The sequence below is a fragment of the Erithacus rubecula genome, assembly GCF_903797595.1.
Source record: "Erithacus rubecula genome assembly, chromosome: 14".
NCBI lineage: Eukaryota > Metazoa > Chordata > Aves > Passeriformes > Muscicapidae > Erithacus > Erithacus rubecula.
This window is the reverse complement of record NC_136666.1, coordinates 8,076,944-8,104,396: the sequence shown is the minus strand read 5'-3', so window position 1 is coordinate 8,104,396 and position 27,453 is coordinate 8,076,944. Positions and strand designations below refer to the sequence as shown.

General features: G+C 41.9%; 1 protein-coding gene across 3 annotated transcripts in view; it reads right to left on the bottom strand.

Moving 5' to 3' along the window:
* AKAP13 (A-kinase anchoring protein 13) overlaps positions 1 to 27,453 on the bottom strand; it is a 207,430-nt gene that overhangs the window by 162,243 nt on the left and 17,734 nt on the right. For 2 of the 3 annotated variants that reach the window (XM_079318214.1, XM_079318215.1), the window contains exon 2: positions 24,880 to 24,932. The gene's annotated coding sequence lies outside the window, so the exon portion shown is untranslated. Of the gene's footprint in view, positions 1 to 7,728; positions 7,892 to 24,879; positions 24,933 to 27,453 lie in introns of all 3 variants that reach the window. The other variant, XM_079318216.1, reaches the window with a different exon arrangement.

Sequence of the window (27,453 nt, the reverse complement as noted above, 5' to 3'; positions counted from 1 at the left end):
AACAACAGAGTGGTTTCACTCGTTTATGAGACACTGATAACTTGGCTTTTAATACCAGATTTGTGTATTTTGGCAGAGAAAGCAGGGTTTGCTGCTACCCCTTTGAACCAACAAGGACTGTGGGTATGGCTAATGTTGCCAGGGTAGATAGTGAGCATGCTGTGAATCACTGCAGGTTTTTCCTCATCTCCACTAAGGAATGAGGGTGTGTGTATGGAAAAGCTCACTTGGATGCTCAGGACCTGGAAAGTATTAGCAACTGGAGAAAGCAAACTGGCCTAGCACTGAAAACCTAACATAGATCATAAAATTCTTCCTCAGTTTTTCGTCTGTTTCTATCCTGTGGGAGTTTTCAGATTGCTACAAGAAGAAGCAAGTAACATCAAAAAGTCGTATATATTTTAGTTCTGTATGTAAAGAGCCTGCACAATCAGTAAGGTTGTCCACATCAAAGTATCAATTCCCCAAAGAACTGATTCCTGCTTCCCATGAAATCATTATGGGACAACTCCTGCATGCCTGAGCACACCCATTTCAGAAGGATTTCCCCATGGGGATTTCTTCTCCCCTTCCTTTACTGGGAAATCATTACCAGGTGTTGATGAACACACACACAGCTCCTGTTTTCTGAATCTTAAAATGATGGGTTTAAAAATTATGTTTCATGGGTAACAAATGGATAAGTGCCTCACAAATGAAAAACTACCCAGTATTATCACAAGAAAATGATGACATACAGTAGCTTTATAAAAAGCAATTTGATTTCTACACGGCTCTGCCAATATTCCAAACAACCTGTAAACTCTGGGTAATTTCTGCCTAAAAGGGCCTATAATTATGATATCCCACAGTGCTCACTAAAGTAAATGAGAATTTAAAGGAGAGTCTTTTTGACAACTACCTTTACAAAAGCTATTTTGCTTGAGTTTAATAAAAATAGGGGGAAAGCCCCATTTCTTCTCTTAGGACACAATTATTTGATAGCAGACTGCTTATGGTCTCGTTCCCTCCACATAAAAGCTGAGATGGCTAAACCAGAAGTTACCCTGGCCACTGATGAATTACTGAAACACTCTTTATGAAGAGAGAGGAAAACAAAATTTAAAGACAGCATTACAGCCATTTACAATTTTAGGAAGACAACACTAACTGGCCCTGTTTATATACAGATTATATATGCAATTGCTGCAAGAGATGAGTTGTTTTACCAGAAAAGTCCAATAGCTTAGAGGTGATCTGCATCTGATACACCCTCAAGAGGCCAAGGAGTAAAGCATCAAAAGGCACTCTTGCTATATTTCTAAATTAAATGAACAGCAGTGAATAACACAGACCAAAAATAAATTATTTGGTGTTGATAATATATTTGAAAGGAATCATTTGGGACTCCTAAATATGTTTGGTAGAGCCCCAACACATGGACCTCAGGGCTTCCAGTTTTTTGCTGATTCCTTCCCAGCAAACTCCCACCCTTCCCCAACACTCCCCAATGTCCAGCACAGAGGAAACCACTCCTCAAATTTTTTCCTCTTTCCTTGAACCCAGACCTGTTTTATTTTTCTGAGAAGTGTTCCATGTTTTGTTGCTCTGCCATCCGAGTACTTTGACATGTCAAACGAGTTATCTCACCATCGGGTTGTAATTGCCATGGTGAAGCTTTCAACAAATTCAAAAAGCAGCACCAAGATGAGGGCACTAATGGCCTAGGAGATGGACAGCTGATTGTTTGGGATTATTTGATACAACTCTTCATAGACAAGACACCCAAGAACAGCCAGATTCCAACACCCAAACAAACCTCTGGGGCTTCTCTGAGTTTTGGCTGTTGCCTGCTATAAAACCTTCTCATAATTTCATATCAAATGCTGTCAAGGAAAAAACTGCTTATCCTCCTCCCAAATCCTTCTCCCAATCTCCCAAATTGCTGGGTGTACAACTGCATGCTCCTGCAATCTTCTGCTCTGAATGCACAGCCTATACTTGTATACCATAATATCCTTCTTACAGGACATCTTTTTCCTCCTTCTACTTCATCTCCCAGGAGAAACTGGCTCAAAAGACCTTTCCAGAAGTTTAGCTGATGGTCAGAACTGTATTTCCTAATTCCTTAGGGAAGGGAATCTGGACACACTCCTTGGACAACCAGAGGATCACACCCAGTCAAGCACAGGGTTTGGGGAGGGCAGGTCCTGCTTGACTAACCTGATCTCCTCCTATGACAAGGTGACCCATTTGGTGCAGATGTTGTCTGCCTAGATTTTAGGAAAGCCTCTGACACCTTGTTTCACAGCATTCTCCTGAGAAACAGGCTGCACAGGGCTGAGATGGGTGTGTGATTCTGCTGCTCAATGAGTTAAAAACTGCCTGAATTCCTGGGCCCAGTGCATGGCAGTGAATAGAGGGAAATCCAGCCAGCAGCCAGTCACAACCAGTGTTCCCCAGGGCTCAGTACTGGGGCCAGTCCTGTTTAACACCTTTAACTGGATGAGGGGATGGAGGGCACTCTCAGTCAGTCTGTAGATGACACCCAGTGGGGCAGGAAGGCTCTGCAGAGGGATCTGGAAAGGCAGGATGGATGGGCTGGGTGGGGGTCAGCCTCTCCTCCAATGTGACAAGTGATAGGACAAGAGGAAACTGCTTCAAGATGGGTCAAGGGAGGCTTAGATTGCACATGAGGAAAAATTTATTCACCAAAGGTTGGTCAGGCACTGGAACATCTGCCCAAGGGATTGGTGGAGTCACCATCCCTGGAGGCATTTAAAAGAGGTGTAGAAGTGGCACTTAAGGACATGGTTCAGTGGTGGTCTCAGCAGACCTTGGTAATGGCTGGACTTGGTGACCTTAGAGGTCTTTTCCAAGCTATACAATTCTATGATCTCATATAAATGGAAGAAAAAGTATTATTTGCCTAAAATGAGCATTGCTTTGGAAAAACGTAAATGCAGCATGATCCTCTAGCCATTGCATCAAGATACATTTGCACCATTAAGAGTGGAGGGCAGATTGCAGCTCATCACATTCTGACACACACAACATTCCACTGAAAGCAAATTATGGGTTTTGTTTAGAAAGCAGCATCTGACTTGGCCTACTGGATGAAGAAAAGCCAAGAATTTTAAAACAATAGAAAGTAAAACATATCCATACTTCACATGTCTGTACACACTGCAGACCAAGCAATAATATTAAAATGTTAACTGCAGTCCCATCAACCCTGATTATCAATAGATAGGGGACAAATATTCTTTCACAGTCTCCCGAGTTAACTTTTGAAACCCAAACTCTTTTGATAGTGTTACCTTGGACTTGCAAACAGTTCAACAGACCCATGTTGGAGTAAAAAGGAAGCAACAAACCAAGAGCACTTCTCTGTAGCCATGGACAGACAAGTTTTCTCTCTAGAACTTTGCTGCACAAAACTGAGAAGAGTTTGAAGCTTGTTTTTTAATTCTACCAGCAACCACAGCAAAGCAGCAAAACAAAGAGACCAGTGATGCTTTATGGCTCTCTCCCTTGCCTCTGGACCTGAGCTCATAGGTGCCTCTTGGGCAATAACACATAGCAACCTGTTCCTCCAGGAGAAAATGAGGTTCCACAGAGACTCTGCAAGCAGTGAAAACCCCTCACCTCTAAGAGCATGGTCCTGCACAAGTGCTCTTCAAAGGTCTCAACCTTCAAAATTGAACAAAAGATAAACTGGAAAGAATAATACTTTTGATACCTATTAGTTTTTAGCAATAAAGTAGGATTTGGTCCTGAAATGTGTTCTTCTTTAAGCTGCAGCTTGTCACCACGTTCATCCTAAATAGCAACTGCTTCTTTCCAGACAGCCTTGTTAAACCACATCAGGACTGAGATAAGGACTTCAAACTGTTTCCACAAGACCATCATGGCTGTCTGTGAGAGATATTAAAACTTAGCTTGTGGACAGTTTAAAATCTGTGTAAGGGATTAGCACTTCACTGAATCACCGTGGCAAGACCACCACTCTCCTCCTTGCTGGGCACCAGTATCAGATTGATTAACTAAAAAACAAAGCAAACAGCAGCAGGCTGCAGTAACATCTCAAGCCCTCAGACACTTCTAAATATAAAAAGAAACCAAAAAAACCACAAACAAAACTTTTAATTCTAAAACAGGTTCTTCTCCTTCCTCTCTCATCTACCATGATATTCAGGTGACAGTCTGAGTGAGATGTGCCTCTTGCTAGAATAGGGCAAAGCCCAAAATAAACCCCCTCCAGAAGGCCAGGAAACAGAGGAAGCTCAAACAGGGAAGGCAAGGACTAGTTCAGCATGGCCATCATCAAGAGCTAATGCCTCAAAGGCACAGGAAGATGCCACTTAACCACAGTTCCCCACTTAGCAGAATGGGCCTATTTTCTTTGAAATACTGGGTGCAGGTTGTGACAGGAATGCCAGACATTTCCTGGGAAGATGGCATGTCATCCTCAGAACAGGGTATGGACCCTGAGAGAGGGAAGAGTGGTTGCAAACAAGATTCATGTGAAAATTTCAGTTTGAAGGTTTGTCTGGTCCATCACCCTGTTCAAAGCAAGACCATGACATCAAGGTTATGAAATTATCCCCATGCTTTCATTGTTCAAAACTGCCCCAGTCAATGTGGCCTGTTTCTCAGTCCCTGTATGTAAAACTGAGCTAAATAAGGTAATTGAGCTCCATCACCACAGAAGGAAATCAAAATCACCATCAGTGCAAGGCATTCCTGCTCCAGCCTTGAAACATACACAATTCACTTGTTTAATCTAACTTTCCCCATGTACAAAACTAATTTTCTTCTTCATTTCCACACAATTTACAAAAATACTCAATAAAATAAAGAAATAAGTTTTTACTGTACTTAGAAGCCTTGTGACAACGAAGGGAACATGTACATGCTGAAACCAAACACCAGCCTATAACATGTAGGTTTTCTCCTACACGTTAAGGAGTTATCTTGGCATAAAATACAAAGAACAAATCTACATTCTTGTCTCCCACTGCTCCTGCCAAGCCCAGGGTCCCCCTGTGCTGAGCCCCATGGATGCAGCTAGAGTCTCTCTGCCACGATTTTAAACAGAGAAATGCTGGAAGGGGACAAAAGGGACAGAAAATGACACAACTTGCCCAAGGCTTTAGAGATGGCTGCCAGCACAGTCTGTAATCTGGATGGGATCACCTCTCCACCCAGGCAGCAGTGAGGTTCCCCCTTTCTTCAAAAGCTGTCTCCATCCCCGCCTGCTGCTGCCCGGCTCTGCCAAGCTCCCGCCACCCAACTGTGACATTAAGTCACTTCACTGCTCGAATCAACATGTCACTGGAGCTGCCCAGCACTTAATTATATGAATTAGGAGATCTGTATAATGGTCCTAAACCAGTAATGAAAGAGAAGGTTTAATGATGCAACAAAAACCTGCAACACAGCACTCAGATTACGGGTGGGTTACACAACAGCTCCAACAATTCAGCGTTTAGCTGCAGACTTGCACAGTGCACATCACATTTTCCCAGAGCCATCATCTGACTCCAAGCACGTGAGATCCACTCAAACACACCCTCCCTGCCTGCCTTGCACCAGAAGCTCAAGGATGAAGGTGAGCAGCAGTCATCCATATCCAGAAGAGAGGCCCAAAGCAAAGTCAGCCTTTTTCCCAAACTCACATTCAAACTCAAAAAGATTTATCTGAAGCCTGCCCTAGCAACCACTTGTATCTCACAAGTGGTGCTTGCTCCTCCCAGCATTAACACTCCATTGCACAGACATGACATAACTCCAGTGAAACCTGTTCAGCTGACAGCTGGAGTGACTTTTGCATTGTGCCATGTGTGTTAACTCCCAGCTGCAGCCTCGGTTAAGAAAGTATTATGAGCACAGCTTTAACAGAGATATCACCCATGAGCTGACAGCAAATAAGGTAATTCAGGTATTTGATGAGCACTCAGCATGCACTGTTCATATGGAAGAGAATGCTCCTAACCCCAAGATTTCTGAATGGACCTTATTACTAAACAAGCTCAAATAATTCCAGATACTATTGATTTCCTATTCATAGTACTTATATAACTTAAGGGGGAAATAATTTGGTTTGAAATATTCTTTTAGAATTTATTGACCTTTCATGTCAATAAACACAATACCAAATTGCAGCTTAGCAGGCTAATTTTACCTTTCTTATTTTGTAAAGTGCTCAGATGAAAAGCACTATACCAGCATCAGGGCTGAGAAATATTATTTAGATTTCAAAAGGCAGCTAAGTGCCATGGCCAATCCATATGTTCATTATCAAAGGGTTCATCAGAAAATTGACAGGACCAAAACTGCAATGGGGAAGAAAGATTGATAGCACCAGCTGGGAAGCTGCTTACCAATATTTGCACGTGCTAGTTCAAACAAATGCCTCAAGAAGAGATGCTGTGCCTTATCTAGAAATCCTTTTAAATGTCACTAGTATGTCACTGTTCTTAACAGAAAAATGCCATCCTCATATTCCTCTGTCACCTGTAAAATACACTACGAATGCTACTAAAATCCCCAACAGTAACTGCTCATCTTCATGTGCTAGCATTCCTGCTCACTTTTACCAAGGCAGAAGGTAGCACAGGGTGCTGCTACAAGCCATTTGCAGCTGCAACAGATCTGCATTTACTACATCAAGGCAGATGGCTCGAAACAACCAGCATGCAACCACAGAGCATCTTTTACCCTGCAAACCCTTCAGCAGGTTGCCAGATTTGCTTTCATATAGCACAACTTCCCTTTCCCATCCCTCTAAACAAAAAGCCTGTTTTCATTCAGCTGCTGTTTTTGCCCCCCTTTACTAAAGCAGACACCTGCAACAAATTCCTCCTTAAAGAGGCAGATCATAGCAAGGCAGTGCATTATGAAAAGAAGAGCAAGGGACATTATCAAATAGCAGAGATTTTTCCCAGTACCCAAAGAGCCCAGGGCATGTAACTCCAAGTGCATGCCAGGGGAGGAAGCAAAAGCTTTTGCCACTAGCAAAAAGATTCCTGAAACAAGTCAGCAAATACTCATATAACCTCTGTCTCAAAGTCTGATGTCAAATACAACTTGAGATTAACTGAACCTGTTAATGACTCTGAGTTCACACAGCAAAGTGAAATCCTGGAGGTGCCTGCATCCTCCCATGTGTTTCACACATGGGCTGGCATTGGCCATAGTAAGCCCTACTCATTATTTTCTCTGCAAAGCACACTCCTCCCCATTAATCAAGACTTAAAACCAGTCACCCAACTAGCACTGTGATGACTTCACTGCCAGCTGCTAGGCATCCTCAAAAAAACAAAAACAAATTACATGAGGGCCACCGTCACCTACCAAATCCCACTACAGGTACAGCAGCTATTGGGCAACTTTGCTGACGTACCTGCCAGTAACTCAGGGACTTATTCCCCAACCATGCCCTGAAGCAAAGGATCTTTAGTTCCAGCAATGATAACAGCTGTCACCCAACAGAATACCCTCCCCTCCTCACCCATCCCAAGCAGGTACAGCTTTTTGCTCAGCGAAGGAAAAGTAAGAAGTTAAAGGCAACTAATTGTCAGGACACACCCTTCTCCCAGTGCACCTGTAAATGACCACTTGTGCAACAGCAGCTGAGTGTCAACAGGACTGTGGGCACTACCCAGGCAGGCACACAGCAATCAAGCAAAGGCACTACCCACATTTCCACGTGCACATGGGGTTTTCAAGTGCCTATCTACCTACCTACACCTATGCAGGTGGTGATTCACCTCTTGCAAACCCAGCCTGACACTGCTGTTATCTCCTCTTTCCCATATTCCTGCAATTGTGGCTAATATTCCAGTCAGACATTGCCCGCCTTCTTCAGGACTTGATTATCACTCAGCACAGCACCAAGCAGGGTTAGCTGGTAACAAAATAAAAATAAAAACTTAATGAAAAGTAATTAAAACCCTCTGACAGATTTTCCGGAGGTAGGAGGGTGTCTTGAATTGCACTCATAGTCCTTTCAATACAACCTTCATTAATATATTTTAGCATCAGCAAAGTTTTTGCTCCCTGCTTTGACTGAGCTGATCCCAGTCTGCTTGTGGTAAACATTTTGGTTGTCATCTGACCCAGAACAAGATTCTCATAAGTATCAACTCTTTCATGTGTTCTATGCACAAATATTAAGAACAGATAAATGAATAGGTTGTGGCATTTCTACAAACACAAAATAAAGCAGAATTTAATGTCCATCCAGAAATCTAAACAAAGAAGGAGTTTTGATGAAGAAAAGTATTCTGAGAAATTCACCATACATTCACTGATCCATTCAATTTTCTTCTTAGCAGTTTCAAATAATCATTCTGACCCCCATCAAAACAAAAATACAAGGGGTGCAAGCCCACAGCACAGGAATTTAGCACTAGAGGCTGCTAGAGATCACAGACAACCCATCAGATCCCAGGAAGTGGTTGGTGCCATAGGTGAAAAAATATGCTCCTTCACTGAGAGTCACACACAGCCTCACAGAAAATCTCAAACAGCCTTTTGAAAAGGGAACAGATGTCACAGCTCTTGGATAATCCAGGGAAACCTGACACTGACCAGTGCTGGGAAGACACAGCTAAACTTCAGAGGTGCTCTTCTACAGGTCACTGCCAAGCCTCCTCCAGTGAGGGAATCCATCTTAGTAAGGTTTCAACACTTGCTTTGTGCCAGCCCCAAACAATTGCCACAAAGAGGTTTTATTCACCCCTGAGTTGCCACCAGCCACATCTGCTGCTTGCTGGACCAAGGGTCAGCCAGGTTGACACCCAGGTTTCTTCCGACACATCAGTTTCCTGCTGGAGCTTTGCCTTATCTAGAAACCCTTTAAAATGTCACTAGTATGTCACTGTTCTTAACAGAAAAATGCCATTCTCATATTCTTCGGTCAATTGTAAAATACACTATTAATTCTGGTAAAATCCCCAATAGTAGCTGTCCATCTCCATGTGCTACCATTCCTGCTCACTTTTACCAAGAAGGTAGCACAGGGTGCTGTTACAAGCCATTTGTAACAGATCTCTATTTACTATATCAAGGCAGATGGCTGGAAACAACCAGCATGCAACCACAGAGCATCTTTTACCCTGCAAACGTGGGATGTGAGAGAAAGGGCTGGGCACTGAGACATCCCAAGGAAAGCCCTGTGCCTGCTTCCCTCTGGCATCCCTGTGTCTTGGAGGGGAACCAGCTGAGAAATCCAGGGCTTTCCCCAGGGGAAGGGCTCACAGAGTTCTAAATTCCTCAGGGTGAGGCTCTTTCTGACATCTAAACTCTTAGGGGTGACGCAAGAGGAAGAGATCACCTGAGAACTTCAGGTGGAGGAAGGACAGCCAGCAGAAGCCGATTAATTCCTAAGCAACAGAGATCTTCCCATGCAAACCTGCAGAGAGGCCAAGAGCCAGGGGGTGTGCATGTGATTAAGGAGGAATGGCAAAGGTGGGGTCACTCACAGCAACAGAGAAAAACGAAGTTTTTCCAGTGTTTCCAGAGAAGATAAACATCTACCTTCTGAATTTTATTTATTTGAGGGTGAGAGCTTGTTTCTTTCCTTTTTTGAGATGACATTTGGGTCAAAAGCAAGCAATAGGATCATTCAAGTCCTATTGCTTCTGTTAAAGGCTGAAAATTTCACCTTCACATTCCTCTCAAGCCCCTGACTTCAGGATTAGGCTCATTTCTAACAGCTTACAGGAGAAATTCAAAGTTGGAAACCAAGCCAAATAACCCCAAGGGATTTGCCTGCAGTAACTTTTCCACAGCTTGAAGTACAGCTGTTTTCCTTTACAAATTCCACCTCTCAACTGCAGAGCGCCAGGAGAGGAAAGCAGCAAAGTGCTATTGGAAACAAAAGCTCAACAAGGAGATGCAGCAAAAGATCAAATCCAGTTCTGCTGCAAGCAAGACTGACCACAAACACAGTGATTTAGTTCCTGCCGTGCAAGAACACTTGAGGTTGGACTTTCTTTTTTCATCCTCAAGGGTAGAGAATGAAATTATGAGCCAATCAGGACTAAAAGGTTTCTCTGCACTGCTGGAACAAGCAAATAATTTCTCTGACCTATTTTAAAATAAAACATGAGTCTCCACTGGAAGTAAAAACCAACTTCTTTATTCAAATCTTGCATGCCCCACCTGACCATGGTTTTGAAGCATCTCTGCCAGCCTCAACCATTCCTTAAGCAACTGAGGAAATGAAATACAAAACATTAAACAATGTGGAGGGTCAGATTTAAACCAACAAAGACAAGGAAATTACAAGTTAAGCTTCTTGCTCTGCCCTTGATTCACCTTGTTTTGTTCAGCTACTGCTCTATTCTTCCCAGACCCTTCCTCTCTCCCAATGCCAAGATCAACAGGACACAGAAAACAGCATGGTCTAAACATAGGTGGCATTCCCTCTTATCCATGTCTTGTTTGTCACCCAAAATCCCAATACAAGCACATCTGGTTTTTACTTCAGGAGCCTTGCTGGAAATAACTGCTGCAGCCCTGCTTGGCTGGAGGTCCAGATGTGCCCCTTCCTTGTGGTGGTGGGGACATTCTCTGACCAACATCCCCAACACAAGACCCTGAGCAGCAGAACAAACCTCACATTCCACTATCATGCACAAAGAACAGTAAAATGTGAATTATATTTATATTGCCAAGAAGAAAGATCACAACCTGCAGAGGGGAAAAAGAAGCAATGCTGAAACTCTGGCAAGCCAATGTCTTTCCAAAGCAGAACAAAATGCAATTTTAAAAATAAAGCCCTCTAATATGGTTGTTTTTCTTCACCAACAGCACGTACTGTTTATAGTCAGTCTCTGTTTGCAGCACTTCAGTAACAGATTAAAGGAGTTTCATAAGCTTGTGCATTAAGAAAGCATATACATTACATGAAAGGCAAAACATAGGCTAAATATCAAGCGCTGTTACAAATTTGGGAAAGACTAAAAGCATCTTTTATTTTCCATACTCTATGGGAAGGATCCAACATAGGATACAACTGCTTAATTGTGAAAAAATGCACATGGCTCAAAGCCTACAGACTCTCTTCTGATCAGATGCAAATGATGAGTACCACAGGACTTCTACACAGGGTTTTTAAGAAGGACCAAACTACCAACCCACCACTGTATTTTAAAGGGATTCACAATATTACTCCATTTCTTCTTTACACTGTCTTTCATCAGGACAAATCTCACATGGCACAGTGTAAAATTAAAGCCTTAGATCAAAAATAAGAGCACCAATCTGGGGACTGAAGATCTGCAAAACATGCTGGTGAACTCCCTGGGAAGTATAACAGTGAAATAAAGTCCACTTCAAGGATCCATCAAGTCTCTGTTTTGCTTTTCTTTTCTCAGTTGAATATATTCACCAAAAGAATTTCTCAATGCTTTCCAGCTGCAATTCAAACCCTCTCCCCTACTACTGGATCTCACCCTTCCAGGAATATCTGACAGCTCAGGTACTGGTAACAGGTCTTCCATCATAAACCATGGAGATGTCCTTTACTTGCAGTGCTATTTCCACAAGCACCCAGGGTGTTAACAAACACCACATGCATAGGAATGAGGAGATGGAGGAAGTTCATAAAAAGGTTTGCTCACTATGAAAATCATCTTCAACTTCCCACGAGTATGGTTCCACAAACACTTGCAGTAAGGCAGGTTGTATTATTCTCTTCTCTCTTGCCCAATAGTTGCTATTACTGGATCTGGCAAGGCAGCATGTGACAGAAAAATGCAGCTGCATTTTTGGCTCAGGAGGCTCTACTAGAGACTGTGAGTCATGAACCAAAAGGCCCACAAAAAAGCAAATGAGAAGAATGCAGATTCTTTTTATTGTAAGCATGTGTCTCTACTTGCATAGTCCTGATGGACAAAAACAAAAATCATTTTGAAGTCCCTTTAGTCAGGTAAATTGGGCTCCCTCTGCCCGAGGCCACTTGACACAGAAACAGAATGGAAAGACTGCCACTGACCACAGAGTGCCTGAGCCACACAACACAGCACAAGCCCAGATGTGCCTCTGAGCTATGTTTTTCTGCAAGTCTAGAGTAATGGAGGGGGTTTTGGTGGTCTTGGTACTTTTTGCAAGTTTCTCCCAAGAAGCTTAGCCTCAGTCCTGAAGCCCAAGGCTGAGCTCTTCCACAAGGCTGTAGTAAAACATCCCTCATCTGTCTGCTGCACTGCAAATAAAACTTACAAAGCAATATTTTGTCTAAAATGTGTCAAATTGCTCTGATTACCTAAGCAACACTTTACTATGTTCGTTACTCTCATCTCTCATGCCTGATCAAATATTTCAACCCTTTTTCTTTTTTAAATAAAAAGCACCCCCTTTCCCAGACTGCTTGGAGTGGGTATCATAAACACAAGGCAGAAGGGAGCGTGAGAGCAATCTGCACTGTGGACTGCAGAAGAATGTCTCAGGACTTCTCTTTATCACCAGCTCATGGATTCTGTCAGCAAGAAGCTGTTCCCACACTACTTCATGTCTTCTGCCTGCAAACAGCTCTGAGCCAGCTCCACAAAAGCAGGCTGGAAGAGAGCAAGAGAAGGGGAAAATGAGGCACCAAGAATAACCCTTTGGTCAGGATAAACAGCAAAAGTTCACTGAAGTTTCCTTCCTCTGAAGTGGTTTTGTATTGGGTAGATGGAACATAACAGGAATGAATACTAAAGGTGCACAGAAGCAAAATTGCACAATACTGCTCATGCACCTACCAAAAATGCTGGTCCTCCTCTGTCCAGCTGCTGCATTAACATATAAAATGTTATCATAGAAAAATGATCCATTATGTCCTATACTCCTCCAAAAACAGCTGGAAAAGCAGCAGCATCCTAGCTCTCACATCCAGCATCACTCCTGTTAAAAAACAGCTTCAATCATTGCTGTACCAGTGCTCACCATGATTAACCATCAAAACAAGCACATGTGTTGCCTCTCAGGTACACTGTGTTCCTAGGGAAACACTGTTGTTACAAGACAATGCAAGGCAGAGGCCAGGACTGGAAAGAAAGTTCCCTAAGGCAGACCAAAAAAAAAAATCCTTAAGTGATTTTTGATAGAGAATTTTCCAGCCTTTCTGGACTGGAGTGACAGGAGGAAAAAACCACTAAGTATCATCCTGCACCTTCAGAGGGCAAGGAGTGGAACAAGAGCAGCAAGAGGAAAGTTCTCAAACAAAGGTCACCAAATGCATCACAGTTTAAATGGAAATGATGAGCATCCATGTTGTTGGTGTTCAGATAACAGTCACAGTGGGATTGAGCAAGGTGTTCAACTAATGCAAAGAATTCCAAGAGTTTGCACAAACACAGCAAAGAAATATGGGTATAACCCAACACATACACAACCACAGGAGCTTTAGGAATGTACCTAAAAATGTACAGGCATCATTAAGTTTGTTTTGTAACTTTGCTCTGGTCTCCCATGAGGGCGACTCACTTTCACGTCACATGAAGAGATTCTCATTTCCAACTCATCACTCTCCTAAAAGTACTGCTGCAGAAAGGTATGAAGGCTGATGTTGGATCTTTGGGTCTGATAGGTGTGATATGAGATTCTCTTTCAGGGGCAGAAACTCCCCATTCCCCCATGAAAAGGCAACTCTCAGCAAATTAATTCTAACTCCCCCACCCTCCTGTTCTGCATTTCAGGGCTTTGCTACTCCCGTGCATTCCAAAGCCATGGACAAAGTCAGGAACCTTCACCAATGCTCAACCAGCCGTGCTTAGGCTGGTTAGATATTATAACAGCACAGTACCTAATGCCCTCTCAGGCACTCTGTGCCTACAAACACCACTCACAAACACTGCTGCATCTTGAAAGACATTCTAATCTTTACCAGTGTTCTTTACCACTCCTCAGGAAACAACAGGCTCACTTTTCAGAGTGGTAAATTCCAATAAATTCTTCTTAAACTGGATGGAAATCTGAAAGTTTAACAGACCTAAGAAATTTTGTTTTATCTGTATTACCAAGCCAGCCTTACACAAACAAATACACCTAAATTAGACTTCAATCTGCAAACCTTCCTCCATGTGAATAAGAGCTCTGAATTTAGCAGGGCTACTCCCATCAAAGAAAGAGGGGTCTTCTCTTTTTACACTATGTAAACCATGGGAAGTAACTTCCTCCCACACAAAGCTCTCACATAATCCCTGCTGCATATTGCTCCTGGCTCATAAATTGAATATTCATCTCCGCACAGCTTCAAAAAGGTGCATACACTTCAACACCTGTAAGGAACTTTTTCCTTTTGGAAATGTAGGAATGTACTGTGAATTGAAAGAAGTTTGGGTGGGTTTTTTTGCATTCCCTTGTAACAACAAGATTTATGTCCCTGGTAATTAAAAAAATTATAGTCCAAAAGCACTGCTAAAACCTTTAAAGGACTATATTTAGAGACCAACCTGGAAGATGACTCCTTACCACCATCTCCAACACTAATAATTCTTTCCAACCTAGGGCTCTAGGCAATGATTGTGCATCAAGGTCATGTTCTTGCCTGGACAAGTTTATTTGCTATATGTTTTTAGTAACATACAGACCACACATCTTAGAAAGTCACAGCAGCACAGAAGCATAAAGGCTGACAGCAGTCAGGAAAGAATACCAACTTTTCCAGTATTACCCATAAAAGTCTGCAAACATCATCCTGCATCACTATAAGTGCCTAAAAAATCCTACACCTCATCTATATGACTTCAAGATGACTTCTCATGTGGCATCACTTATCACACGAAAAAAGGTAACAGTGCACACAAGGGTCACATTTGTACATATCTTCCCTATCTACTGTATAGGACCTGATCTTTAAAGTTGCTGAAATGGCTCTAACATTCTACATTAAAACAGGAAAGTCACCAAATGACACCAGTGACCTCCCAACACACTCTCCAACCCTGAGATAATGAACATCTTGTTCATCTCTTTCCCCAGGGCTTGGGAAGAAGATGGCAGAGACAACAAGCAGCAGCAGATGCAGATCCCACACCCTTGTGATTTCACTGGAGAGGGGACAGGTTACATCATAAATCAACTTTGCCTTAGGATGCCACATTGAAAAGTGTCCCTCCAGAGCCTCCAAGTGAGTGACTTCAACTATTCCATGGTGCAATCTGAACCTAAGTTTAGAGAAAACAAGAGATGCAAATAAATTCACAAGAACACCAATAAGCAAGCTCCATGGTTCTTATGTTCATCTATTTTTCTTTCATCTTTACATATTTAATTTAAAATATCAACCTATGCACAAGCTTTCAACCTGTGCAGTACAGACACCAATAGTCAGGCTTCCTAGATGCTTTGATTAATTGCCAGTAACTTATGCCTTCAAGTATCTGATGTTTAATTAAAAGCAAGGATTAAGTTAAATTGGTTTGTTAGTTAGACCAAGGACAGCTGATGTAAAAGGACTACAATCTTAACAGATTTTCCTTATTGCATTGCAAGGCTTGAGTACTTCGTTTCCTTATGCAAATGTGCAGAGGTCATGACAGAGCCAGCACTCCAAATAAAAATTGTTCCAAGTCACTAAATGTATCCCAGGTTCTTGTAATTCCTCACACAAATAAAGAGTTGCAAATGTTTATCCCCCTGTTTTCCCCAGCGTTACTGGTTTACGTTCGTGTAGCTGAGGCAACCACACCACGCCAAGCAGCTTTCAGCCTTTCAGAAAGATTAACTTCTTAAACAGGCACAAACAGCCAAATTCAGCTCCAGCCAGCCAAGGTGAATGGCAGACACACAGCTCACACAGCAGGACCTGAGCACAGCACAGGAGACCGTGTGAAGACCTCTTAATTGAGATCATTCCCCCATCTAAAACTCCACTCATGGCAGGGCCAGCTCTGAAGTCTTTAGATTACCCCAGGTTTGATTTGTTTGCAGAATGTCATCCCTTGCTAAACAAAACTCTGGAAAAAATGAAGAAAGAAAGAAAGAAGGTGGTAATGACTGCCTGGAAAGAAGATGGAAAAAAGCACAGTAAGTGCAAAAGGCATCCAGAACAAAATTTAATTGCTGACAACGTTCATGACACCTCACAGCAACGCCAGGACCAAGGAATACTTAAAATTTGCAGAAAATGCCAACTTTCCAGGTCCTGCTGCACAGTGAACACCACAAAGACGACAGCAATTCAAGTCTAGATCTTCCAATAGACTGCAACTCCAGAACTCCCTGGAATGTTGGGCACAACTGAGCATAAATAAAATCAACTCTTAGCTTTTTAACATACATCAGTTGAACAAGTGCTAACCAAGTCTAACTAAAACTGTACAACCAACTTCCTCATCCCCTTTCTTCCTCTCCCACCCCTGGGAAAAGATGTGAAGTACAAGTAATTGCTGCAGTAGGCAAACATTAATAGTGACTGAAACCACTTAACCATCTATTCTTCCTCCCCTTCCCCTCATTTTTATTTTAAGAAAACCCACAGAACCCCCTCCCCCTGCAAGAAAGGTTCCAGCACAACAATTTTTCATCCTATGCTAGATTGAGTACAGACCTAATTTAGGATTTAAGTGCAACTCAATACACACTTTATTTCAAGCCATAAATATCCAATATTAAGATATGGTGACAGAACTGGCTGACAGGACAAGACAAAAAGAAAAACTAAATTCTTCTATACCATCCATGCCACGAGCTCACTGCACAGAGGTAATGGCAAGGAGCTGAACCCGAGTACGTGGCAACTGATGGAGACTACTCAGGGATCTGCCCAACACTTCAGATTTCACAAGAAAAACCCTGTGTTCCACAACTGAGCTCTACTCCTTTTCACTCAGCTCAAAGTGTGACCGATGGCAGGAGCCTGATCAAATTCCTAGCTTTATCCACGCTTGAATGAAAGCCTTGGCTCAGCACACCAAGTTACATGAGCTTTCCCTTTTTCAGAAGATGCTGGCCATTAGTGACAGTGCCAGCACTGCAGGTAACACCAGCAAGTCCCAGGGAGCTTCAGTTTGGTTACAAAGAGATTTCATCTGCTGCTGAAGCAGTTGGAATTTCTGCATCTCTTGTTGGACACACCAGTGCTCTGTTTTCATCTGCCAATAACATTCTAAGCCTCTGGAAAAATCCAGCCCACTCTGATCTGGGAAGTGGGAATTTCTTCAAATAACTAATCAAATCATGTTCACATGGGCAGGTTTCAGCTCTCTAGTACTGATGATATCAAAGAAAAGTTTCAAAATGTTTAATGTTTACAGGCCAGATGGAGGCCATGCAAGTCCTCAGAAAGGCAGCAGTTGCCATTACAGCATGATTCTGCAGAAGGAGCACTGCCCCTGGCTGCCACATCAGCTCCAAAAGAACCTCCCCCCAAGCTCTCCTGGAAAAGCACCTTCTCACTGTGTCCCTGTCACAGGGAGCAGCTGCACACACATCCATCTGCAACCCCAGCCCAAGCCTGGCTGCTGCCCTTGAACGCGTCTTCAGCTCCATGACCACCATGGGGGGAACAGCACCTACGGCTCACCCATCTCCTCTCTGGGGAAGCAAATCAAAGTTCAGTTTCCACAAAGGGCACCTGCCAGACCTCTGTGCAGACCTGGGAGAGACAAGGAAGGAAACGGAGGAAGAAAAATTTTGTTTGCTGCCAGGAACCAGAGCCCAACCTCATGGGTGTGGGGAAGAGCATTCCTGGAACAGGACATGGGGTGATAATAACCTTCAAAGATGCTTCTATGGAAGAGATCATAGAATAGTTGGGGTTTTAAAGACCACTCAGTTCAACTTCTCAGCCATGGGCAGGAACACCTATCACTAGAGCTGGTTGCTCCAAGCCCCCTCCACCCCGACTTCAAATACTTGTGGAGCAGAACTGCTTGCTTCTGGAGGGACAGACTCACAAATTTGTGACAGGAAGGTGGACAGTGAAAGGCTGATGGCTGGGGTCAAATGGGAGGAGTGAGGAACAGGGAGAGAACAGGGTCAGGAAGAGCCTGTGTGACTCAGCCAAGCACTCACACAGCAGGAGTGTGGAAACGTGGAAATCTCTACATTTAAGAGCGTGCACACACAAATTTTACACACAGTATTTTACAATCCTACAGCACTTTTAAAGTGCTCCAAGTGCTTCATAATTGTTAATTAAGCAACAGTACTCACAAATCAGAGGCATAAGACTGAGATACAGCTATGTCAATTTTTAACAGTATGATAGCTGTCATAGTTTAAACCCACACAGCCACTTGCTCACACTGCACCAGAGCAATGGGGGAGAGAACTGGAAGGGTAAAAGTGAGAAAACTCATGCACTGAGTTTCATCAGTAAAGCACAAGCTGCACATAAGCATTAGAAGAAATTCATTCCCCAGTTCCCACAGGCAGGCAGGTGTTCAGCCATCTCCAGGAAAGCAGGGCTCCATCACATGATAATGATATAGGAAGACAAACACCATCTCTTTGAACATCCCCCTCCTCCTGCTCCCAGCTCTATACACTGACCATGCCTCCATATGGTCTGGAATATCCCTTGGGCCATCTGAGGTCAGCTGTGCTGGCTGCATCCCCTCCCAACTCCTTGTGCCCCAGCCCTGCTCACAGCTGGGATGGGTGAGAAGCAGAAAAGGCCTTGGCTGTGTGTAAACTCTGCTCAGCAGTACCCAAAACATCCCTGAGTTATCAACAGCTTCCAGAGCAAATCAAAAACACGGCCCCATATTAGCTACTATAAAAGAATTAACTCTATTCCAGCCAAAACCCATGCAGTAACTTAGGGAATGAAAGCTACTTTTATCTTACCAAAGTAATCTTACCAAAGGAACACTGGTATGTGGCTGGAAACTGATTTTGTGCTTGACTTGTGTTATCTGCCTCCTCTTGCACTTTGGCTGCACAGATTATCTTCAGCAATTTCATCTTAAAGCTCATGTTTTACAGTACTGATTTCCCTTAAAAGCATATATTTTTTTTAAATTTGCTTTTATTAGTTCAACCACATTTGCCAAGTTTTCAACAGACGACTTCTTTCTCAGCTGCCTAATTTCAAATGCACCTTTACATACAGCTTAAAAGGGGGCAAAAAGTCATCACAAGTAAGTGGGATGTGATGCTTAACATCAAGGTTTATGCAAATACACTTTAACAGTATCAGCTGAGGGTCAAGAATCATGAATTTACTCTGCAACACAGGAGAATTAAGAAAGAAAAAGGATGAAATCTAGCCAGAACTTGGAAATATGTATACTCCTGATTAATACAAGACTACTAGGAAAAAGCAGATGTGAAATCACACCTTGTTTTATTCAAGGGAAAAGCCAAAGTATACAAGAGCCAAAAAGAACTTATTCTATGCAGTGGCAGACTCTGAAATACGGCAATTTTACTCCTTCAACATTAATAAAACATGTTGTATACAGAGCTTTTTTCTTTTCAGTCCTTGAAATCCTGCCAAGTCATAAGCTTTTTATGGGAACATTGAAATGAATGTTGATCAGAGCCATACCCATAAGAGTTTTAAATTTTACCACCACTTAGAGGGAAGGGCTTCCCCCCAGTCCCTCACGCATCTGCAAATCTGTACATTTTTGAAAAGCCTGACAAACTAAAAAAAACTCATACACCCTCCATCTATGAAGATACTGAATTCCCTCTTGGATTACCAGCTGAACTCAGGCCTTGAAAGGATTGTGAACTCCTCCACCCTCTAAAATGAAGTTCCTCAAATCCACCCTCTAAAATGAAGTTCCTCAAAAGCAAAATTTTACATTTTATATACAAAAAAGAATGGTTACTTGGTAAGCAAAATTAGTGCACCAGAGGTCACCTCATTACCAAGAACCATATATTCTTCTCCCCATTCCTTCCCATATTCATCAGCATCTGTCTTTTCCAAGGCCTAAGCTTTATTTTTCAAAAGGTTAACACTGGCTCATAAAAACACAATTAATTTGGAAGTACAAGGCTCCTGGCATTCAGTCAAATAGTTGATCATGTAGTTGTCGCATCTAATGTGATAGAGCTTCAACTGAGTTGGAAAACTTCAGAAAATAAGGGGCTTCTTCCTATCTAATTAACACATCAATGAAATTTAACAGCCTGGCACGGAAATTTCTTTCCAGCATTATGTTTTTGGAATAACTCATCTACTCCCACAGTCTACAAGACCTTTTACAACATGCTAAACAGTAATTTACCCTTTCCAGCTTAAAGGCTTCAGTTTGGAATCCTCTTTATCAAACCAACCAGGGTGGAAAAGCTGCTGCACCAAAAGACTGCACTAACATCTACTCACCCTGCATGCTTTCACATTTATTCTGTAATTGTAGCCCTAAAATCTGTGTCCATTGCAATATTTATCAATTTTATCACTGGTATAAATTCTAAAAGGCATTAATTAGGTGCACAATACTTTAAATTTAAACAGGCAAATGGACAAAAAGTACACAGGCTACATCCAAGTAGGTCTGTCTCTCAGGTCCCTGGGCTGGGAACTTGTGTTGTTTGTATACTATCTTGATTTATGTTTATTTAAATAATGCCAAATATTAGTTTTAAATTTACAGTGATTGCTTTATAAGATGCCTTCAATCCTATCAGGATAAAGAGCTTACACTAAACAAAACAGTTTGTTTACACTAGTAATACATCTCATAGGAAATACTTAGAATCTCACATGTTCAAAGCAGGACAAAATTACAGTCTAACTTTCCACAGAGGGTTGCTATCTCCTGCTACCAAGAGCCCAGAAGGACCACATGCAGATCACAAGGCCTCAAAGTTCCAATGAGGAGAGGCTGGTCTGCAGAAGCTCAGTGGAACTGAAAGTGAGGTTTAATGACACTTTAAAATAACCATCCACACATGCAAACCAATTACTGGTGCAGGTACTTAAGTGTGAAAGCAAAGGCAGAGCAGCACAGTGTCCTTCTCTGAAGGACACTAAATATTTACACATTCCTATACAGATGCCCCTGCATATCCAAGTCCTGCATTTTGCACTCCAGAACTGTGCTTGTACAAGGACCAGAAGAGCAAATCCCTCCTCCAGCTGATGCTCTTTTGTGCTGGGATCACAAATTAATAGTGGATAAATACTTAAAATCACGGATCCTTAGTGAAATCTCAGCACACTTTACAACCTCTTGTGTCCAGTGACTACACTAATTTCTCATCTATCTATAGAGTGATAAAATATTCCCCCAGTTTGAACATAAATGACAGCAAGTCAGTTTTGAAGGGGAAAGAAGGAGAAAGGCAGCACTCAAAACTCTACGGATTATTTACGAACAAGCTGAAGCCTTATAAACTTGGCTACTGAAGAAAGACAATCCTCTCTAGCTTATGCCAAGTGGGTCAGACAGAGGAAGAACCTCAGCAGTCTTCAAAGTCAAAGCAGATGGGGAAGTGAATAAGTGCCCATGTGAGCAAAGAGGAAACAAGATTCTATCCATTTCAGCTTGTTTCAGAGCTTCAGTTTTCTAGATATCATTGACTGACACAAGCAGAAGAGCTCACTTCTGCACCAAGTATTGGAGCTGCAGAAATACTTAAGACTGCTATAGACGCAGAAAAATAAAATCCCAGTGTGTGCAGAATGAGGAGGTTGCTTAGCTCAGCAGGAGGGAAGAAGGTGAAGTGGAAGAAAGGTGCTAAGAGGCAGAGAATGGGAGAAATGTTCCTTGCTTCTTAGCTATGAAAATACCTCTAGGGATTCTTTATCATTAGTATTTCAGTATCAGAGATATAAATATTTATATAGCTGCAAAGTAGGTTCTACTTTAGAGCTAATTGTCACTCTAATTAGTGTGTTTAAAAAACACATAAGCTTGCAAGAAAATTTTTTCCCATTTTCAAAATAAAAAAAGCAGAAGTCCACACATACCACAGAATGACCATACATCACATTCCTTAAAAAGCTGAAGCTGACCTCTTGGTCCTTTCTCAGGCTTTACATCACCAGACAAGATCTGGGCCAAGACCATTTCCATACACAGGGATGCATCTCTGTCTCAGGCTAACCTCATCATCCAAGTGGTGAAACCTAAAACCAGCTAATCTCCCCCAGGGTCATGCTTGTGGAGCTGGGAATCCCTCCATCTGCCTCAGCAATATAAAAACATCACTGGCTGCAAAATAAACAGCACATGAACCACAGAACAATTGCCCCTCCAGTCTATTCTGTTCATGCCACCCACCAAGGGCTAGTAATTTTTTAAGAGATCCTTCCCCCTAAAAAAACTTCAAACTTTGAAGAAAGACCTTGTGCAAGTTGACAACACACAACTTCTTTCCAATTCATCCAAAGGAAGCACTCCCACTCCCAATTCCTGTGAGTTTTGCAATCAGAGCAGAGCTTGAAAGACCACAGAAATAGCCTGCATCAAGAACTTTTAAACTGAGCTGGGAACAGTGGAAGAAGCAGTATTCAATGCTACAGCTTGCTAGGGAGACACAGAAAGCCAAGGACATGCTGAGGAGATGCTCATCTTCCAAAGAAAATACTGCTAAGAGAAACAGGCATTCTTCCACTACTTATTTTAGGAGGTGGCTGCTGAGCTGCATCAGCTATTATTCCACTGGTGTCTCCATGAGTGTTTTTTGTCCAAGACTTCTGCTGGAAGAGCTAGAGCTACAAAACTTGTAAGAAAACTCAACAGGAAGAGGCACTGAGGGGTTGAACACCAACCCACTTTGGATACACATATCTTCACTTAGGCAAACTCAAGTGATCTGATATCTAGGTGGGTCATGTGGAGCACAGTCAAGATAGAAATATGTATATTAAGTCTTGCCTTGTTTTTCTGTGTGTATAACTATACATCAAGAAATTTGCTAAAATGAGAGGTATGAAGGAGAGAGGCTGTGCTATGAGAAACAGCTAGTGGGGGGAACTTCAAACTACAAACACTAGCTTTTTTTCTTATTTTTAGTTATCAAACATGCTGAAAAGTTAACTACCTTGTTTTAGGTAGCTTTTACCATGACACTATTCCTTTAACAAATATACCATTATTCTCACAGCAACTTTAGATGCTTTAAGATGCAAAGCGAGGACTCCCCCAAATTCCTCTCCCCACTAAAAAAGAACCAAACATGTTAACCTTGAAGAACCATGTAAAGTTGCATTTGCTGAAGGCAAACCTTTTCTCTGCAAACTGGTGTAGTTGCAGGAGAAAAAAAAAAATATACAAGGTAAACTCACACTGGCTTTTTAACAGCATCTGCACAAAAAAGGATTTTTTTTAAATGTGACATGCACAGTTGACCTGGGTTAACACTGCAGTGTGGAAAGTTGAAAAGGGATCACCTGATGAAACAGAAATACCTCCCTCCAAACTATATTGCAGGAATTCCAGCCAAGCACCCCAACCACAGCAAACAGTAAGAGCCTTCTGGAACAGCACACGTTCTGTGTCAGCAAAGCAGCATTAACACAAAACTCAATTCAAATAAAGGAGCACTGACCCTTCAGTAGGGAAAGGGTAGGGCTTCATCAGGCTCCTACCACACCAAAGACCACCAAAGATACTCCAACCACTGCAAAAAAATTATTATATCAAAAGGAAGAAAACAATGTCAGCTTTGTACATGTTTTGTTGCTGAATAATGACAGTGTTTACCTTCCCAGCCTAACACATTACTGCTCTGGACCCAACTTTAAAACAGAGGACATGACAGAATTAATGATGTCCTTTCCTCTTAACTACCATTCCCTGGTTATTTATTAGCTCGGTCTGCATATATTCATACATGTGTCTAATATACAAAATTAAAAGGACTTAAAACCGATGCCTAAATACTTCCCTCATTTGCAGAGTCCTCTTTATCCTCTGGACAGGCAGTGGCATAAATAAATACAGCCTCAGGCTGCAAATCAGTCACTGCTCAAGCAGCTGAGGGAGACATGGGGAGCCTCAAGCACACTGCCATGGCACGTCTCAGGAGCAATGCAGTGCTGGATCCCAAGCAATACTCTATCTCTGCCAGGCTCTCAGAGGCTTCTGCTAAGGACTTGTCCACCTTTGCTGGCTCACTCATAGCTATATTCCCACATGAACACTGCAGTTGCTTGTGGCCTCATCGGGATCAACAAACAACTCCAACTAGCACATCAAATTAGCTGCATATCTAGGGATTAACTTCTTGTCTTGCATCAGAGGTCAGTCAAGTCCCTCCACCACAAAGGAAAACACAGTATATTTTGGTACAACAGCATATTTAGTTGTTCCAGCCACTATCCATGGCATGGATTTATGCTCAGAATGCCTCAAAGATATTTAGGAATAGACAAGACCAGGTGCTTTCAATCAACACTCAGAAATCCTGTCAATCACCAATTACGTGGAATCTGCATTTTAGAGGTGTAGATGGGGTTCAAAAGATCAAAGAGGGGGTGTTAAATTTGTTCATGTTCTCCCATCTTTTGGGCAAAAAAAAAATCTCAAGTTTTTCAGGATTCCTCCATCAGAAAATCCTGCCGAAGGGAAAGAGGAAAGAGAAAGGGATGGAGGAAGAGCAACTGTATCTAAAAACATGGAAGCATGAAGGTTGCATTTCATAACAAAATGACACTAAATGATAGCAGCAAGTTTATTTTCCAGTGGTAAAAAAATGCAGAGCATCTCTTGAAAAAAAAATTGATGAGATTATGCAGTAATATGCAGATATAACCTGTACTTCATTATTCTGCACCACGTCCACTTCATCTGATTAAATGAATAAATGAGGTCCTTATGTCATACTAGAGGCATTACCCCTACTTTTGTTTACAACATCTTTCTAGCCTTTAACCACAGCACACGCAGCACAGCTGGCTGGCAGCTCAACATTACAACCCAACATGCAAAAGCAGTTAAGATAGGGGAAGTGATTCTAAAAAAATCTACAGGAAAAAAATCTTGCTTCACTTACCTAAGCAAATTTGTCATTAGAGTTTTCCAGTAATAAAATCCAAGAAAAAAAGCCTAAAAAAACACAGAACAAGGCAAACTTTTAGTACATAGGATATTACTCTCACTCATATTTTTCTTGGGAATTGGAAAAGTCAGTGATTTAAAGAAAAAGTAAATTCACTCCGTTAGCTGACTTTTTGATAGCTATTTGCAAAAAAAAGGTCCTCCTCAGCCAGCAAACATATCAGAAACAATAGGGCAGATTTTTCACTACTGCTGCCAGCATTATACCAGTGCAATTCCCCAAATGTCAATCACATTGGGCTGCAATAAAACCAGTGTTATCCAGCAGACGAGTCAGGCCTAAGGCAATTAGCTAAGCTGCCCCATTTAGATTTTCAGTCATCTCTCTCTCCCACTGAGCTGGATTATCAGAAAGTTTGGACCAAGCTGGGGTGGGAATCAAGGAGTCACACATGTTCACACACAGGGTAAATCTGAAGGTGGCCAGAAAACAAAAATGCTGCTTATAAAAAAAATACCCAAACCACCCCAAAGCTAATTGCAAAAGACTGAGGCAGAACAACACATACCAATATTAAGAAAGCTGGGAAATACAAGACTTCATTATAGGCATAAAAATCCAAAGCAAAGTACAAGTTACTGACAAAAATGGCATGTGGCCATGACAGGTTCCACCAAAATCACTGCTACCAAAAAACCTAAAAGCTTGTTGAGACTCATGAATGCAGACTGGGGAGGAAAAAAAAAAAAAGAAAAGAAAAGAAATCACACACCCAAACTAACTGAATATGGATGACTGCAAGGCTCCAAATCAAAGAGGGAGTTGACCACTGTTTAGGAGGAAGAAATCATTGCTTGTTCCAAGATTAAAAACTTATAATTCTGGCCCCAGCTGAAGCACTATCATTCACTAATCTGCTGCAATTTAGTCGGGCTGATCCCTTGCTCAGACAGACGGGGCATTATCAAAAGTTCCTCCATTCATTTCGCTTCCTGTTAGCAGTGAAAGCCCCTTTTATACCCTCCTCCAGAGGCTGCTAAAGCCAGCGAGGACTTTCCGATGGAGAAGATAAGGTACTTGGATTTATTCATGAGAGGAGGAAGGGAAGTTGTACAGGCTGATTACAGCTGCTCCAAAGCTGAAAACTAGAGGTTTGGAGAAGGGTGGTAGAAGATGATGGATTTCTTGTTAAATAAGCATTATACCACTACCATTATTGTTAGAAGTAGCATTAGCTCTCCTGATATTCAACTAAAGAACTGAGATTTTACTCTGAACTTGGCATTATCAAATATGCACATGTGGTTAAATAATTCAAAAATACATGGACAAGGCAGAACGTGGTATTTCTCAGGAGACTGAGTAAATAATTTTTTTAAAAACAAAATACCAAAGACCAAAGGATAAACTAGCCAGAGTCAGAGGGAAGGCACTAGAAATGGTCTCCAGATTGAGACTGTTCACATATCATTTTCAGGGTCAGATCTTGTTCTTATTGTCGACATGAGCACTCAGACTTCAATGGGGTAGGATGGTGATTTCCACATTACTTAACATGTGTCAGCAATTTTGAACAGTTGCTTTGCAGATTCTTAGAGCAGACCAAGCAAAACCTCACCAGCACAGTACTTGGCGGAAGAAAAGCTGCCTGGAAACTCTATCAGTCTCTGAAAAACATTCCCCCATTAATGTTCAAACAATCTGGTAGAGTTAGAATAGTTTTTAAATGCAACAAGATGGAAATGCAAACAAAAACACATTTCTCAAGTTTAAAGAGGTCGAGCCAAAGCAGCAAAGCTCTACCAGAAGTTAGGGCTAACAATGATGGTTTCAGGGGTAAACCCTGCCTCTTCCTTCCCCTCCCAGACTATTCTTCTCCAAATGAAGGAGTAAAATAAACAAGAATCAAAATATCCACAGCAGAAAATCACAAGCAGCTTTAAAAGAAAGAAAATAACTCAGCTATACCTCATCATTATTCCATCCAGTCCAAATACACATCAAGTCTTTAACTGTTTTCCCCTCTGACAACACTAAATGAGATAAATAACAACAAAAATTATATATATATATATATATATATACACTACTATGTGAATGGGAAAACTTAAAGGCACCAGTTTGAATTAAACACGGATGGAGTGTAAATCTGTGTTGGGCAGAAAGATGAATAAGCAAATCTAGCATGGCACCAAGATCCAACAGAGATGGTTCACAGGTCACCACAGGGAGGGTGAAGTATCAGTGGTATACTTATGTAAATGGGGACAAGGCTGACAAATTAACTCTTGCCTTGCAGAATATCCATACACAATCAAAACAAAGCTACAACAAAATCCAGAGCTTATTTTGATCCACCTCTTCCTTTAGGTTATTTTATGTATACTAGACAAAACTTGAGCACAAACTGTACAGATAATTACACATAATTTCATCTCAGTGATCAAAGAATCAGAGAATGAGGAGACAGCAGCCTCTTTCTATTCTCACCCAGACTGCATCTCTTCAGACACATCACTTCAGGCAAAGCTCAGCTGGCACCCACTCTCCCCACTTTGTGCTGCAATG